The sequence below is a fragment of the Actinia tenebrosa genome, unplaced genomic scaffold (assembly GCF_029948245.1).
Source record: "Actinia tenebrosa isolate PJP-AT-01 unplaced genomic scaffold, QUT_ActTen_1.0 PGA_scaffold0__85_contigs__length_37466705, whole genome shotgun sequence".
NCBI classification, from domain to species: domain Eukaryota; kingdom Metazoa; phylum Cnidaria; class Anthozoa; order Actiniaria; family Actiniidae; genus Actinia; species Actinia tenebrosa.
Window position 1 is genome coordinate 31643913 of NW_028292569.1, and position 16984 is coordinate 31660896.

At 34.0% G+C, this 16984-nt stretch overlaps 1 protein-coding gene across 4 annotated transcripts in view; it reads left to right on the plus strand.

The window, feature by feature from the left end:
• Positions 1 to 3161: 3161 nt before the first annotated feature.
• Positions 3162 to 16984, plus strand: part of LOC116298406 (adenosine receptor A2a) — a 29170-nt gene continuing 15347 nt past the window's right edge. The window contains exons 1-2 of one of the 4 annotated variants that reach the window (XM_089040718.1): positions 3162 to 3180; positions 11450 to 11506. The gene's annotated coding sequence lies outside the window, so the exon portion shown is untranslated. Of the gene's footprint in view, positions 3181 to 7259; positions 7408 to 11303; positions 11325 to 11449; positions 11507 to 14650; positions 14681 to 16984 lie in introns of those variants that run through there. The other 3 variants (XM_031706852.2, XM_031706853.2, XM_031706855.2) reach the window with 3 other exon arrangements.

Sequence of the window (16984 nt, forward strand, 5' to 3'; positions counted from 1 at the left end):
AGACATAAGTTTTTTATGTGTCTGTCTTCTTATTGACTATAAATTTCGTCATCACATTGTCAAAGTAGTATGCGGATCCACACTACTTTTACGATGCGATGGCGAAATTTATTGTCAATAAGAAGACAGACACATAAAAAACTGATGTCTATTTGTTAATTCTTAAATAACAAAACTTTAGCTTAAAGAATTGAAAGTGTTTGAAGTTCTGTTTCCCCACAGGCCTTGTTCCAACTTTGCAAACGCGTCGAAAACAGGAATTTTGAACCAACCACAAGCAGCTTTGCCAGGGTTAAAATCCAGAATATATAATTTTTTTACTACAAATATAAATAAATAAGAATACAATTGATAATATATATATATTTTTTTTTTGAGAATTAGAAATTTTAAATTAAATCTTAATTTCATCGACACGAGAAAAAAACATCTGCGCATGCTCTAAGGCCGTATGCAAATTAGTGGAAAACGTCTTCGTCCTGTTGTTATTATATGCCAATTTCACTTTCAAAACTTGACCTGACAAATGGACTTTACAAATGTCAAAACTTGGAGACATTCCTTAAAACTCAAGTCTAATTCTTTCATATTTCTCTCACAAAAGAATACTCACAAAAATTTTCGTATACTGCTTCGGAGATAACGAGCCGCATTTTTTTTATATCTTACTTAAACACATCTCTATTCTAATTGTGAGAAAAGATGCTAAAATGAACGCATGCACTTTTCTTTTTTTTTTTTTTTTTTTTTTTTTTTTTTTGCTGTGTTTCTTGATTATAGACACATTTGCTCAGGCTTAGCCTCGTATAAGTGTTTAAACATTCACAAAAACCAACGGTAATTAAAGTAAAGAATGCACAATTTTAACAATACAAACACTTTGAAATTCCACGGACCTTCAATGCAACACATGAATTTTCTACACAAAATCGATGCTAACCCTGAACAACAGTGAACTTGAAACTGGAGAATTAGCTTTTATTTTCTCTGTGTGCAATGCGCTAGAATTTCCAAAAGATTATAGTTGTTAAACAGCACTATAAACGGATGAACTTATTCCCGGGAGGCCGTCAAGGGAACCATTAACAGAATTGATTGTTGGTGCATACGTTTTAGGTCTCTGGGCTATGGTGATAATCCTTTTACCACCAATGTTCGTAATGGATTAAATGCGTAAATGAGACTTTCTATATTTACATCATCCTTCTATCTTTGGATTCATAATTCTCCACCTGTCCTTAAATACGCACGTCCTTCGGGACTGTGTCTCACGACAACAGTATTAGATTTCACTCCCTCGAGGAGCTTGTAAAGCCATCTGTCGTTCAGTTTAGTGCTTTTTTATTATCCTTTCACATGTGGGTGCAAACTCTGTCGGAGCGTTTTTAATGCTGTTTAATCCTGCAAACTGAACATATCATCTAGACGCCATTATATAACTCTAGGGTTTATGAATAATGCTCCTGTTGATCAACGCGTGGCGTAGCCTGCGTTCCTCGGTGTTCAGCGGTGGTTGCGCGAAGAAGAGAAGAAAATGGGCGATACGCTTGGTGATGCCATGTTTTTACCCAGAAGTCTCTGCAAGCAAGGCTACCAGCGGCTATCTTTTTTATACATCAGGACACAGTGCTCGCTCAAGGCAGTGTGAGGTATGTGATTTATAGTGTGCGAAAGTAGAACCATCGAATCAAGGGAGACAATGCAATACAATACAATACAACCTTTATTTACATATACTGGGAGAAGAATAATACATAAAAACATTTAGTACTAGAAATCTATTTACAATCATGCAGGATGTATATATTTACAAAGAAAAAAATAGATACTAGAATTAGTGTTTGAGCCTGAGGGTTAAATTAACTATAAGCTTTCTAGTTAACCCCCAGCTATTTTATGTTGTTATTTAAAATCAGATATAAGGAAGGAATGATAAATAAAGGAAAGATACAAGACACCAAGTCTAACGAGATCTTCTTTATTTAGTAAGTCACCCAAGTCGGTGATGTAACAATACAGTACAATTTGTTTCTTTTTCGGTCATTCCTGTAACTTCGTGTGATTATTAATATGACGCGCGCGCATGCGTCATTACTTTAATATAAATCCCTACATTCTTTGCGGCATTTATTGCATGGATTTTGATTTCATTTAGAAATTCCGTTCACAACATTTCCCCGACACTTGAAATGGTTTATTTTATTGAAAGGTAACTCGGTCTATAATCGAAAATTTCAAACCGGAAAATCCTAATTTAAGGTCAACATAAACAAACATGCAAAGCGACTGGTGCTCTTGAATATCAAGTCAAAATTCAATTCTTGCCGTTATTATATTTTGAAAACAAAAATGACAAAAACTGATTTATTTCGGAAAAACAATTTCGTAATTCTATTTGATCTTTAATTGATATCGGAGTTCGCACAACCATTTTATTCTGTTTTTGATGTTAATGCTTCGTTTTTTTCTCAGACTTGAAAAAACACTGTTAGCTGCAGAAGATATTTATAGGTTTCCACTCAGTCGTTTCACAGTGAGAAAGTGGGCGCGCATTTAAAAAAAATTCAATAGTGTTTCCTTACATTCAAAACCACTTCAATATGAGCAGTGTTAAATTGTATCGTTTTAGATCTCGCTGTGGTTAAAGTGAAAAATAGCTACATTCTTCACAGTTGGGCTTCTAGTTGTTTGTCAAGGTTGTCCTGCAAGGTATTTTTAAGTCTTTCCTTGAAAGAGATCTGATATTGTTTTTCATACTAGAATAGGTCTCAAAGCGATAAAACTCTCGAAAATGATATAGGGTAATCAGATTTGAAATTTATTATATACAGATTTGCACGGCTTTAGACGCAAATAGGATACTATTACTTTTCCGTTGCATTAACGATCCAAAAACAAAAACATTCTTGCCCTCTCAACCGAAAAATTACTCAAGAATTCGAGTTCAAAAAAACCGCTTAAGGCTGTATGATATAAATAAAAACTCCAAATCATTGTTTACGGTCATGCATATAAAATAAATTCATTTCACAGATTATTTTCTTAAATAATTAGCATATTATCGGCAACAGGATTGTTAATCCAGCGGTTTCTGCTCAAAGGATTGACTTTGTCTGCAAACATTTAGTGATAACTGTGTTGGAAAACGACTTGTCGGAAAGCTGTACGTTCAATGGTTTGGTAAGTTGAATAAGTAGATAAGTAATTTTGAGTAGAATACGAAGGAGAAAGGGGAAAAAATCAGTGCTAAGCGGTCTTAACCATGGCTTAAGTATCTTCAGATCTTTGTTTACTTCACCAGAAATCAATTCAAGCTTTAAGCCTTGGTGTATCATTTAAAGATGTTTACCAATGGACTTCTTCACGCTATTGATCTTCTGTTTTTGATTCCAAAATAGAATTATCACGATAATCTCTTTGTGTAAAACTCATACTGAGACCAAAAGTCGCTCGCCCTTTTAGCTGTGGTTTTAAAATTTCAGATTTCCTATATTATATTACAAGTACAACGACATAATTTTTCAAACAGTAACATTATAAAAAGTCCTTCGTTGCGCCTAGAAAACGGAGCTATGGTATATTTAAAAGCTAAATTCTTAAAACTCGTATTTTGAGATCAGTTAACACGGTTGAGATTTTTCTCTCAAGAGAACCACTGTCTTTCCTGTGAACCGAGTAGTATAATTACGTTAATATCATAGACAATAAGACTCCTATGTTAAATTTTAAATAGTTTATAATATCCGTTTTAGAGGAAAGATTAAGACAGGCGAGATGTTTCAGTTATGCAGTCCAATTCGATAATATAATAGAGCGACATTTCATATAAGGTATATAGCCTCGGACTTTAATGCGCAATATCTTGCAATCCGCAAAAAAACAACTCAATTTATTAATATTATTATTATTATTATTATTATTATTATTAATGAAATCATTAATACTACTTTATTTTTACTATTACTCTTATTATAAATAATGATAATAATAAGAGCATAATAATAATAATAATGATAATAATGATAATTATTATTATTATTACTATTACTATTTATTACTACTTATTACTACTTATTAGTAGTAGTACTACAATTATTATTACTATATTTATCTATTATTATTATCGTTGCTATTATTATTTTTATCAATAATGTCAATATTATCAAAGACAAAAAATCTTACTGATCCGAAGTAATGACCGTCTATAAAGCCGATAATTTTTAAATATTTCCGTTTGTCTATTGATTTAAAATGAAAAATATCGTTTAAGTTTTAAGGCAGATCTTGTACGAGAACACGAGATATGGGTTAGATATATGGACTGGATACGCTTGTTTAGTTGAAGAATGTTCAACTTACTTCGCGTGCGTAGATATTAGGGGTAAACTTTCTGAGAATATCAGAAGGACAGTCGAATATTTCTGCTTCCAAATTAAGAAATTTTGTTGAGTATTGTGTGGGAAGATTTCGTGATTTTAAAATCAATGACAAGGTAGATTATGAAACAGGAACAAATAAACACGATATAAGATACGGAGAATCATGAAATATGTAGTGATTCTACTGCGCCTAGAGCTCGAGGTGGCTATCTCTTGTAAAAGAATATAATGAATTCTCTTTTTAGCCTCTTTTGAATTCTAGTCTGAAAAAGCGTGTGGTGATGATGAAGATGAAGGACCACGAACGTCACATTTTAATATCATATTGCTTATGCGTTAACGCTGAGGATTTCAAGTAGATGAGTTATCACCTAACTCTTATTTCCACGAGAGAAAGTGTTTTGTTTACATGACTACATGTGTTTATTGTAGTGATTTTTACTGTGTATTCAAATGCATGTGTTTTTAGCGGATGTTATTGATTTACTGTACTGCTGAGAGGAAATATTTCCCAAGCTAACCGCCTTTGATCTGAGCGGAAAAGAGTTCTTGATAAGGTCCAGTTATTATGTTCCATCGATTGTGCGAATCAGTAAACAGCTAAATTTCATCGTAGGATTGAAGAAATTTGAATTAGATAAACTATTCCAAGACTATCAATAAATCAGCTAACCACAATTAACGGTAACTTTGATCTAACTAAGAGATATTTAAAAACGATACTTTATTCCACGATGGTCCAGTGTCAGAAGTGGTAGTCGTGTATTAGTAGATGGTGTCAGAAGTGGTAGTCGCGTATTAGTGGATGGTGTCAGAAGTAGTAGTCGCATGTTAGTGGAAGGTGTCAGAAGTGGTAGTCGTGTATTAGTGGATGGTGTCAGAAATGGTAGTCGTGTATTAGTAGATGGAGTCAGAAGTGGTAGTCATGTATTAGTTGAAGGTGTCAGAAGTGGTAGTCGTGTATTAGTAGATGGCGTCAGAAGTGGTAGTCGCATGTTAGTGGAAGGTGTCAGAAGTGGTAGTCGTGTATTAGTAGATGGAGTCAAAAGTTGTAGTCGTGTATTAGTAGATGGAGTCAAAAGTGGTAGTCGTGTATTAGTGGATGGTGTCAGAAGTGGTAGTCGTGTATTAGTGGATGGTAACAGAAGTGGTAGTCGTGTATTAGTGGATGGTGTCAGAAGCGGTAGTCGTGTATTAGTAGATGGTGTCAGAAGTGGTAGTCGTGTATTAGTGGATGGTGTCAGAAGTGGTAGTCGTGTATTAGTAGATGGAGTCAAAAGTGGTAGTCGAGTATTAGTAGATGGTGTCAGAAGTGGTAGTCGTGTATTAGTGGATGGTGTCAGAAGTGGTAGTCGTGTATTAGTGGATGGTGTCAAAAGTGGTAGTCGTGTATTAGTGGATGGTGTCAGAAGCGGTAGTCGTATATTAGTAGATGGAGTCAAAAGTGGTAGTCGTGTATTAGTAGATGGAGTCAGAAGCGGTAGTCGTGTATTAGTGGATGGTGTCAGAAGTGGTAGTCGTGTAGTGTGAGAAGTAACAGTCGATTATTATTGAATACTTGAGAGTTTCTCGCTTCCTTAAGTGATATTGAAAACGTTTTATAAAAACATTTTTGGAAGCATGTTTTTACCAAGTAAAAACGTAAGCTTTTATTCATTATCAGCCGTCCAGAACAATAAATCTTAATCGATCTTCAGAATCTTCAGAATTTCTGATCAATACTAAGACGATTTCTCCAGAGCCTCATAATGTTAATAACAATCTGAATTTTCTATTGAGCGTCATCAAGTGCTAAAAAAAACGCCTACATCCTCTTGAACGACTGTTGTGAACCAATATTTTTTTGCTAAAAAAAAAAGTGAATTGACTATATATATTGAATCCTATAACTCTGAGGTAACAACGTTTTGACTATGTTATACCAGTCTGCGATATTACGACCGATATTTTTTTTATTATTTGTTTTCGGCTGTCTTTTTTGCGCAGTTTAATAAAAATATTGAAACAAATCCGTGGAACGAAGCATGTTAATTTTCGAGAAACATCACAAAATTGAAATCATTTTATATCTTCAAATTTTAAAACCAGAATACGTTTTACAGATTTTTAAATTTTTCACGAATATCGTGCCACAAATTAGTCACTCTCTTCTTACACAGGAAATAACATGAAATCGCTTGAGACGCTGGGTTGAAAATTATGCAAAAAAATAAGGACTTGAAATGCTATTTTTGTCGACCAAAACAAAGAACTCAAAGGAGGTACAAATATCCGGTTTTTTTCTATCACACATATTTCTCTCTTATAAACAAAACTTTTTTTTTGTAGTCTACACAGTTGAAGTAACAGTAAATCCGTTGTGTCTTAGAATAGTCCCCAATCCGTGATTTCCTTTTTAATGATTCTATATTTCAGTTTTTTTTGTAAAACGACTGCAAAGTTAATATGAATAAGTTCCCTGGGGTTTAGAAAAATGAAAAGAAAATGACTTGAAAAAGGAATTCCTTACAACACAACGTAATTGAAAATTCTACTTGAAAATATCAACAAAGTGTTTTTTGAGTTAACTGTTAAGATCGATACTTTTAGAAATGTTTGGATGACGTCATTGATTCCATTGTAATACGGCACTCAGCTACTTCAAGTTTTTTCCCTCGTTGTTGTTCATTTTCTGTCTTACTTAGAAATACATAATATGGACGGTGATTGGTGGAAATGATAAAAGAGCGCTTCAAAATGAACAGGAAATGATTGATAATGAGATGACAGTGTATCGGTCAAAACCATTCTAAATTGAAATTTTTTAGTTCAGAAACGCTTTACATTAAGTATCGTGGCTTAGTGATTAACTTCAATAGGTGAAGCCAATATTGAATGCAGAGCCAGTTTTTCTAAGAGAGATCTTTGTTATATTGTACGGAGTTGGTAAATACAAAGCCAGTAGCTAGCTAAGCGTATATGGTTTACAAGAAAAGATATTAGATACTTGAATTGATCCGCTGTGTTAGAACGAATGAAACGACAATAGGTAAGGTCACGAAATCATTTTAAAATTTCCCTTTTAATATTCATATATTTTAATGAAAAGTAGTAAATAGTCACTTTTTTTTATCTCTTACATTAAGAACTTTTTGTCGCGTTTTGCGATTATTTTACGACCATATCAATAATCATATTCACACTATCTATCCGTTTATCCATCTAGCTTTCATTTGTATCTCCATTCACACATTTTTCTTTTCGTTCCGACCTTTATATTTGTTGTTAAATCAAACTCAAAATTCTGATTTTTAATTTTTTGAATATTCGTGAGTGCAGCGATGGCTAACTTTAAGGCATCAAATTTCTAAGATAGTATAGTTTAATGGTAGGTACAGCTGTATGGCAAAGGTACGGTGATTTATAGATACTTCAATATTGCATCGAATGATATTCGAATTCTCTAGAAATGATCGTAATGACTCGTTTTTTAAATCGTATGACATTCCCTCGAGTGTTATTTTTGTTTATGCCAAGTTCGTGAAAATACATAATAAATATAACTTAATAATAATAATGTAAACTTTATTATGTTTTCCAAATTCAATCGTAAATCTCGCTATATATAGGCAATTTACGATCAGCTACTTGAATCTTTTGCACCTAAGTACATGAAAGATACTTAAAACATTAATTATACTTTTTTTCACATTTAGTTGTAACGAAAAGTTAAAACTTCACGAAGTCAGGGTCATCCCAGACTTTGTTTCTACAGCAAAATATATACCGTAAATCCTCTATTTAGCCCCCCCCCCCCCCTCCTCTCAAATAAGCCCCCCTCTCTAATAAGCCCCCTCTTTTTAAAGGAAGAAATCTGTTAAGCCCCCCCCCCCCCCCCTCCCACTTTCTAGTCCCCCCCCCCCCTCCTCCCCCTTTCACAACTAGAGAATCACGTGTACTGATTAAAGGTGATTTATTAAAGTCTTGGTTGTTCAGAACATTTCTTTTTAGCTTGCTTTGTTAATGTTACCGTGTTTTAGTTTTGCTATTCACAATAATCGTAAATTATACTTGAGATACTAACACAGGTGAATCAAATAATAAAAATGCCATGTACATCACTACAGATTATGCGAGACGGTCAATAGCAATGCTTCCGTTTAATCCTGAGTTACAATCATATTACATACTGCGTTTCGACTAAATCAATAAGCCCCCCTCTCAATTAAGCCCCCCCTCTCCAATAAGCCCTCCCTCAAACGTGCCTGAAATAAATTAGCCCCCCGGGGGCTAAGTACAGGATCGGATTTACGGTAATAGGTTGTTCGAATAGCAATGTTCATAATTTTCCTTATTACATATTTACGTTGGTTTTGTCAAAATCTAAATTTTCTAACATTTAAATAAATGTTGCACAATCACTAGAAAATACTCCGAGGGAACTTATTGAAGAGTAACAAACTTTACATGGTTATAACCACTATTTAAATCACTGATAGGTTTTTTATATTTTTCTTTCTTATGATCGGCATTATTCTTAAGGTTTGATTCAATAATAATAATAATAATAATAATAATAATAAATTTTTATAATTATAAAAAAAAGGAGAGATTATGAATATAAAATAACAAATATATATAATATTAACTTATTTATCTATGAAAACATATTTGTAAAATAAATTAATAGCTCAAAACACGAGTCCAGCTCTTCACACTGATATAATACTATAATAATAATAATGATAATAATAATGATAATAATAATAATAATAATTATTATTATTATTACTATTATTATTATTATTATTATTATTACATAGAAAAATTAACAAGGAATATTATTTTCAAATACTTTAAATTTAATCGGGAAGCTAATAATAATCCCTGCACAACATTGACCTCGATTAATTTCGTCAATAAAAGAGTTAACTAATTATAAGGTTTTACATGTGTATTTAGAAGTATCTGGTTTTACTAACGACGATCTCAAAACCATGCTATCCGAATCACCCTGGTGATGGCTGAAAAAAAGAGTCCTATATAGAGGCTTTGCACCATCACGTGATGGCAGCCATGACAGGAGGCAAGAACAATTTAACCTGGTCTAATGTGATTTGCATGAGAAAGAATTCAGTTTCGCAGGGGAAAAAGATTTCAGCTGCATTGCGCCTCCTTTCATGGTCGCCATCACGTGATGGTGCAAAGTCTCTATACTCTTGAATTGTGTTGTCTGAAGTGGATGCGACGTCATGTATGAGCGTTTAAAGACCTTAAAAAAAGTGCGAAAAGTGAAGAATGAAGTAAATTAAAGACAAAGACTAAAGCTTCAAGGAGAGTTAGAGAAACACACGTACATCAAAAATGAATAAGGATATATCGGAAATGACAACTAGAACTTTTTATGAAAGATGCGCTGTACATGCATATTATCACGTTCATCATTCCCAGTGGCGGATCCAGAAGAATCTCAGGAGGGTGGCACTTACCTATAGAAAAGCATCACTTAGTGTCCTTTTAGATCTTAACTTCAGGGGGGGTTACCCATTCATAATTCACCCCCCTCCCCCCGGATCCTTCCTTGCTTTTCACCATTTTCCAGCCTTTGCTAGAACGTTATGAAGTGAAAAGAAGAAAAAAAAGATTTTTATCAGATAATTATCCATAAAATACCTATATTTCTCCTTTTCGAAAAACTGATATTTTCACATGTGAAAATATCGTTACCATGTGTATTTAAGCTATTAGTTTATAAATAACGACTTTTTATAATAATAAAAAGCTTATTAAGTTGATTTTATGGACAATTATATAATAAACAATATTACGTGGGCGCGCGGAGATACAAAATTTATCTACAAGTGTTGAAAAAATCTCTCACGAGGTATAAAGTAAGGACAGAAAAAGTGTATATGAAAAAAAAATAGTTTGGCAATTCTGATTCAATTTAATTAATAAGTTGGGCTTGGAAAACTGGTGCTGACATGGAGAGGCGAGTAACTACTGCTACGTCACCGTATAGGATTTCGAATCACATGACTTGTGAACGATTAAGCATAGCAAGCTATGAAAGTTAGTGTTCACGCCCTTTTTAATGGAAAAAACCATTTATCCTTAATAAGTTGTCTTTACAGACTAGAAAAATGATGAACTCATGATTCATTTGTTGTTATCTGATTTTGACACCGCTAGACTGATAGACACTGATGCGGTCAGGAATCAAACAAACACAAATAACGAACCAATTAACAGCTTTTTCATAACAACATTTTGCTAACCTAATCATTTCTTCTATTATATCTAACTTTGTACTTCAAATTCTCCTCGGCCCCCCTCTCCCTTCGGTAGTCAGATGCACAGCTTAAATACTCTTCCTTCCTTATGACGAAAATCACTTGGATAGAAACTTCTTGTGTTTAGGGATATTTTTTATTTCTATGACTACAGTTTAAGTAGCATTGTCATGAAATTGAAAGACAAGTTTTGTCCGAATGACAGCAATAGTGACCAAAGTACCGCGTCAAGCAATCTTTTCAGCATTACTTGTAAATGAATGACGCTCCTTTTGTTTGCTCAAGTTGAAGGCAATGCTGACAAGATGCTCATTAATTTCGGGACTCATTTCTATTTCTTGGTCACGTTCGTAGCAGACACTCATCAGTAAGCTAGCTGTTCATTGTGAACTGAACTTTTATTCCAACACCTCTCTCTTTTAAAACGCATTTTCAATTTTAACTACCAAATTGGCTCGTCCATTAATAAGCAATCGAATCTATATTTTTTAACCCGGTAATAACACAAAAAGAATTGATAAAATCCCCAGAAAACCATTTTGAAATCATAAGGAAACATCTAGACTAGCTCGTTGAAAAACCCGGCTTTTTTTATCAAACTGACAGCGTTTCTGATAAGAAGTTTTAATTTCGCTCAGGCAATATGAAGTTCTGGCTAAAAAGATAGATATCAGTAGGTGTAAACATTTAGTATTTTTCATTCCTATCATTCTGTATCAGTTACGTACGCTAACGTTGATCCAGTAGATTGGAAGTATAGTGCGATGCTAATCGGTAAATATACATATGTATATATAGGTATCGTCTATAGACGAGTCGTTCCCTGGAGATTCTACAGCTCTATCAACACGCAAGGTAAGATTAAACATCAATTGCCTAAAATTTGCTAGCTTAATTTTCCTTCTACATTTCTAATTATGGGAATTCAAAATGGGAACTCAAGTTCGGGTTTGAAGCTGTGGGTTAGGGTTAGGGATTGGGTGTCGATCGCTGATATAGTGGCCGTAATAGGAAGGTCAGTTTATTTGAATTGGTGGTCGTTGTACAAAATTTCTATATATTTCAATTGAACGTATCAAGAAAACTTGGTCGTATTAACAAGGTTGTTTAATGAATTGGTGGTCGCTGTACAAAAGGTCTAAATATTTCAATTGAACGTATTAAGAAAACTTGGTCGCATTAACAAGGTTGTTTGATTAATTGGTGGTCGTTGTACAAAAGTTCTAGACATTTCGATTGGACGTATCAAGAAAACTAGGTCGTATTAACAAGGTTGTTTAATCGTTGAATTGGTGGTCGTTCCTCTACAAAAGTGCTGGACATTTCATTGAACGTAACAAGGAAACTATAGCATGAAAAAAAGCGTGCATGATCGGCTAACTATAAAGACTTTATTTTAGATTTTTAAAAGTACAATCATACATCGTTTTTAAAGAGGATATTTGATATGCAAACGACGAGAATCTAAGACTACGACATAATATTGAAACTATGCTTGTAAAAATCAATTGTTATATGATAAGTAATTATGAGACTTAATTTCTATATCTTGGAAAAGAATTTTGGAGTCAAATTCGTAACTAGATAGTTAATGATTGCCAGGTGTAGTGAAATAGTTATCAAAACACTTCAATTAATGTCTTACATATTTTTTCGTTTCGTCATTGCAAAATAAATGAGCTTTAAGGCTTCAAGAGACTGATCACTAATGCTCTCAACTCGGAGAAATCAGAATTATGGATTTTTTTCTTCTCTACAACAAAAATTAAGCTGCCAAGGCAATCATTCTATGCTAAACAAAGCGATCAAGCGATAAATACTATTTTTACTGAACGAAACAGGTTATCTTTTTATATTCAAAATCTATATTGAATTTCTCATAAACAATAATAATGCTGACTTTCGCTTCTTATAATTAACCGACCTAGGAAATAAATTTTGTAAACTGCTGAGATGCCCTTTGCAATTATTTTCGAAAAATCCTTTACCATTTTAAACGATTTTAACAGCCAAACATGTACTTACCCTCGTAATCCTTTACCAATTTAAACGATTTTAACAGCTAACACGTGCTTATACCCATAATCCTTCACGATTTCGATTTAATCAGCAAATAAAAAAAACTGATAATGTCGACTACAAAACTTTTCTTATGGCTAGAGATATAATACGATCTACGAAGCGATCTGACTGTAAAGAGTGAAACAGATACTATGTCAGAAGAAATTAAAGATTGTTCTGGTTTATCTAAATTCATTGGAAGAACAGTAAATGTTGGGATAAACTGAATACTAAAGTTTAATTAATAATCAATAATTAATTAATAATGGGGCCCAAAATTATTTTTCTTTCGTTCTTTGTGTCTTTATTATTATTTTTTTCTTCTTTTTTGAATTCTATTCATTCATTTCTTCTTTCTTTCTCTTCTTCTTTCATTCGTCCATTCTTTCTATTTTTCATTTATTCTTTTATTCCTTTCCTCCCTTTTTCCATTTCTTTACTTTTTATCTCTTTCTTTCTCTCTTTACTTTCCCTTCTTTGTGCTTTTCTTCAAATCATTCAACTCCAATAGAACCAAACGAATATCCCATTTACATGTATATCATTTTACAAGGCGAAAAAAAAAAAAAACAAAAACAAAAAAACTAAAAACACTGACATTGGTAAATGGGACCATGACGTCACCAGAGGTTTCTTTCCTGTCTAGATCCGATCAAGCAAAATAGCTTTAAGTGAGTATTGTCTCCCTTAATCTTTATCTATAGCCCAGCATGATGACTAATAGTACAAGCTAAAGGCGATAAATATATCACTATTTTCAAGCTGGTTTTATCATATAGCGGTACTACAAACGAGGCGAATTTTAACATTAATTTTAATTCGTATTAATTTTTTCAAAAGATGCCTAAAACGTAACCAAATCCCGGCTTCTTTGATGTGAGATGAGGTGAACGCCTGCTGATAGCCTCTCCTCTTTTATCTGCTATCAAAGAACTGTTATTGTCTTATAGTGGTAGCACTTTCATGATCGAATTGGAATTTAAACGGTTGATTTTTGCAGAGGGGGAAAACCGGAGAACCCGGAGAACTCTCGTAGGAAGGGAGAAAACTAGCTGGTATTCCTACTAACCATACGACACTCTAGGAATGGAATCCGGGATGCATTGCTAATTATAATTAGCCTGCGTTCCTCAGAGGGCTGCGGTGTTGCGAAGAAGGAAGGGCCTTATCCTCTTCTTCGCAACACCGCAGACCGCTGAGCAACGCAGACTATACTAATTGGTAAGAGGCGGGCGCTCTCATTACAATGGTGGTCGTTTTATGAAGGCCATAATGAAAGTCGTTTTATTTCGACCATTGAAATGTTTTATTTCGCCACTGCAATTTTGAAAAAATAACCCAATGGATTAAACTTTTTAGCCTTTATTACTTTTTACAAAATTAAATAATGGAATCGGTGACCATAAAGGAAATCTCAAAAGAGTTATTTTCAATGATTATTGTTGGTCTTGTCTGAAACAAGTTAACGCCAGGATAATGAAGACAATGAAAGCCGCAAAAATTAACATTTTATATTAAAAATCCTCTTCTCCCCAAGTGTGTTTGCCCTTTAGATTATTAAGAAAGACGCATGAGGCAATGATTTATATAGTGCGTGGAAAATATAATCTTCCTCGCTCATAATCACTTATGTGTTACAACGAATTGATTAGAAAATGAAATTATAGCAAAACAAAAACTACAACCATTATATGAGATTGGAATGATAAGACATCTGAGGAACGATTTAATAAAGAATTATTAGGTTTACATTTGAATCCTTAATGCAGTCGTGGGCAGCGAATAAATTTTATCGACAATCGGCTGTTTAGTGTTGACTTTGATTAATGTTGGATTGGAGTTTGACCGCGGTAGATACAGACTTGCTGACTCAGATCACGAGACTTAAAACTGAGTTTGAATAACAAGAAAAGTGTAGACCTATAAAGAAGGGAAATGCTGATGGCCTAAAGAATTTCTGTTTTAAAGGTAACGTTAGTTTACTTCATAACAAAATAAATTGAAGACCAATCGTAGCGGGGCTAAGTTGATATTGCACGTTTGAAACATGTTAGTTATACGTCAAAAAATATGCCGCAAAGATGGAGTCTAGTCTGCGTTTCAAAACTCTATTGGAAATTTATGTTATGTTAGAATGCATTTTTGTGTTTATAACGATTGCGTAACAAATTTAATCAACTACCTTCCTTCTTTCCTTCCTTCTTTCCTTCCTTCCTTCTTTCTTTCAGTAGCTCGAAGACTCCTTTCTTCTTTCTTTTTTTCTTCCTTCCTTTCTTTCTTTCTTTCTCTCTTTCTTTCTTTCTTTCTTTCTTCCTTTCTTTCTTTCTATCTTTCTTTCTTCCTTTCTCTCTTTCTCTCTCTCTCTCTCTCTCCTCTCTCTCTCTCTCTCTCTATCTCTTTCTTTCTTTCTTTCTTTCTTTCTTCCTTTCTTTCTTTCTTTCTTTCTTTCTTTCTTTCTTCCTTTCTTTCTTTCTTTCTTTTGTAAGGGAACTCTTTTATTTTCAAGAAAATACCTACGATTTTCGTGGTAGAGAGAAGTGCTTAAAGTTACCGAAACCCAGCACTGAGTTTTTAAAAGAGCTCTCTCTTATGAGGTGCAAAAGTTGGAACTCGTTACCCCAGTGTCAGACTGTCCAATAATTTAAATCTTTTAAGAGGAATCTTTCGTCTGTTGGTCCTTAAACACTTTAATTACTATAAATATTTTTGGGGGGTAGATGAGAATTTATTTCATAAATCTGTCATATATTCTTAACGTTATTATTAATTTTTTATATGATATTACCTATGGAACCTCGGTTTTCATGGAAAAACCAATTTGTACATGATGAAATTTCCCGAGATTAAAATAAAAGACATCTCTCTCTCTCCTCTACGGGGGAGAGTGGGGTAGACTGGGCGGGGGGAGGGGGGAGGGACCGACGCGAGGAGAGAGAGCGAGGAGAAGCAGATGGAGGTGAGGGAGGGAGGGAGGGGGGGGAGGAGAAGAAGAGGGGGGAGGGCGAGATGAGTTAGCGGGACGTTCCTTCTTTCTTCTTCTTTCTTCTTTCTTCTCTCTTTCTCTCTCTCTCTCTCTCTCTATCTCTTCTTTCTTTCTTTCTTTCTTTCTTTCTTTCTTTCTTTCTTTCTTTCTTTCTTTCTTTCTTTCTTTCTTTCTTTCTTCCATCATGTTCACGCGACCATGTCCCATGCATTTTTTAATCCAATAGTTTCCCCCTGGCGTCAGTAAATTCCAAACCTCTTAGAACAGTAGAAACGAATCTTCAATTTATTCTAATTACTGTTTTCTAATATTACTCTCTGTCTGCTGTTTGCGTTTTCCTCCATTTACTTGTTTGTTATTTGCAATGGATATGAGTGTTTTTTATACGGCTATCTTCATAATTCTCATTCTATTTGAATTGACGAATCTCCCACTGACACTGCACCTCGTCATACATTAGTCTGGCAAAAAACAAAAAACAAAAAAACGGTTTTCGAAAAACGTCTTTTCGACGGAGTGTTTTTGAATCTTTTTCGTCCATCCACTCCTAAAAAATCCTGTTTCAAGAATATCCGGATGCGTTTAGATGGGGCTTAAAACGGTCTGGAGAGATGTGCGTTCGTTCTGTGAGTGTCTTGTGATTAAATCTGAGCGATATTCACTAGTTTTTTCCGCTTACTCTAAAGTCCATGTATTTCAAAATTGTCTAGCTTGCGAATAGCGGATTGCTATATCTTAGTTTATGATGAACATAGCGAAAAAAGTAATTAGTATTCACTACGAGAAGAGTAATTGTGTGACTGATGTGAAGCATGTTGATGATTTGGATAGTTTTAGTTCAATGCCCAAAAAGACCCATTGTTTTGATATCGACGCAGTTACGAGGCCATTATTTTTCTTTAACAACGACAGCACGTTCGATAAGAATGATAGAAAAGACATTAGCATTTCACAGTTTTCTTTTCTGGAACCTTTTAGCGTCTCAAATTCTACGCCCTTCTAATAGCGTTGGTAAAGCAATCTTTCTGTGATAAGCCTATATTTTTCTAACTAACAATGCCATGCACATTCAATGTAATGAATAGCTACGAAAGATCCAGATTTTGATTCTGGAAATTGATAGTTCCACCAATTCTACAACTTTCTTTTATTTATCACGTTTTTAATCAAGAAGTTGTAGAGCTAATGATAAATGGTTGAGGAAACTTTTGGACCTTATTCTGCTGTTAGGAGGCGAGTTGTAAGACAAACCCGGAAGCCAAGAGACCCTAGGGGCCAAATGATATACG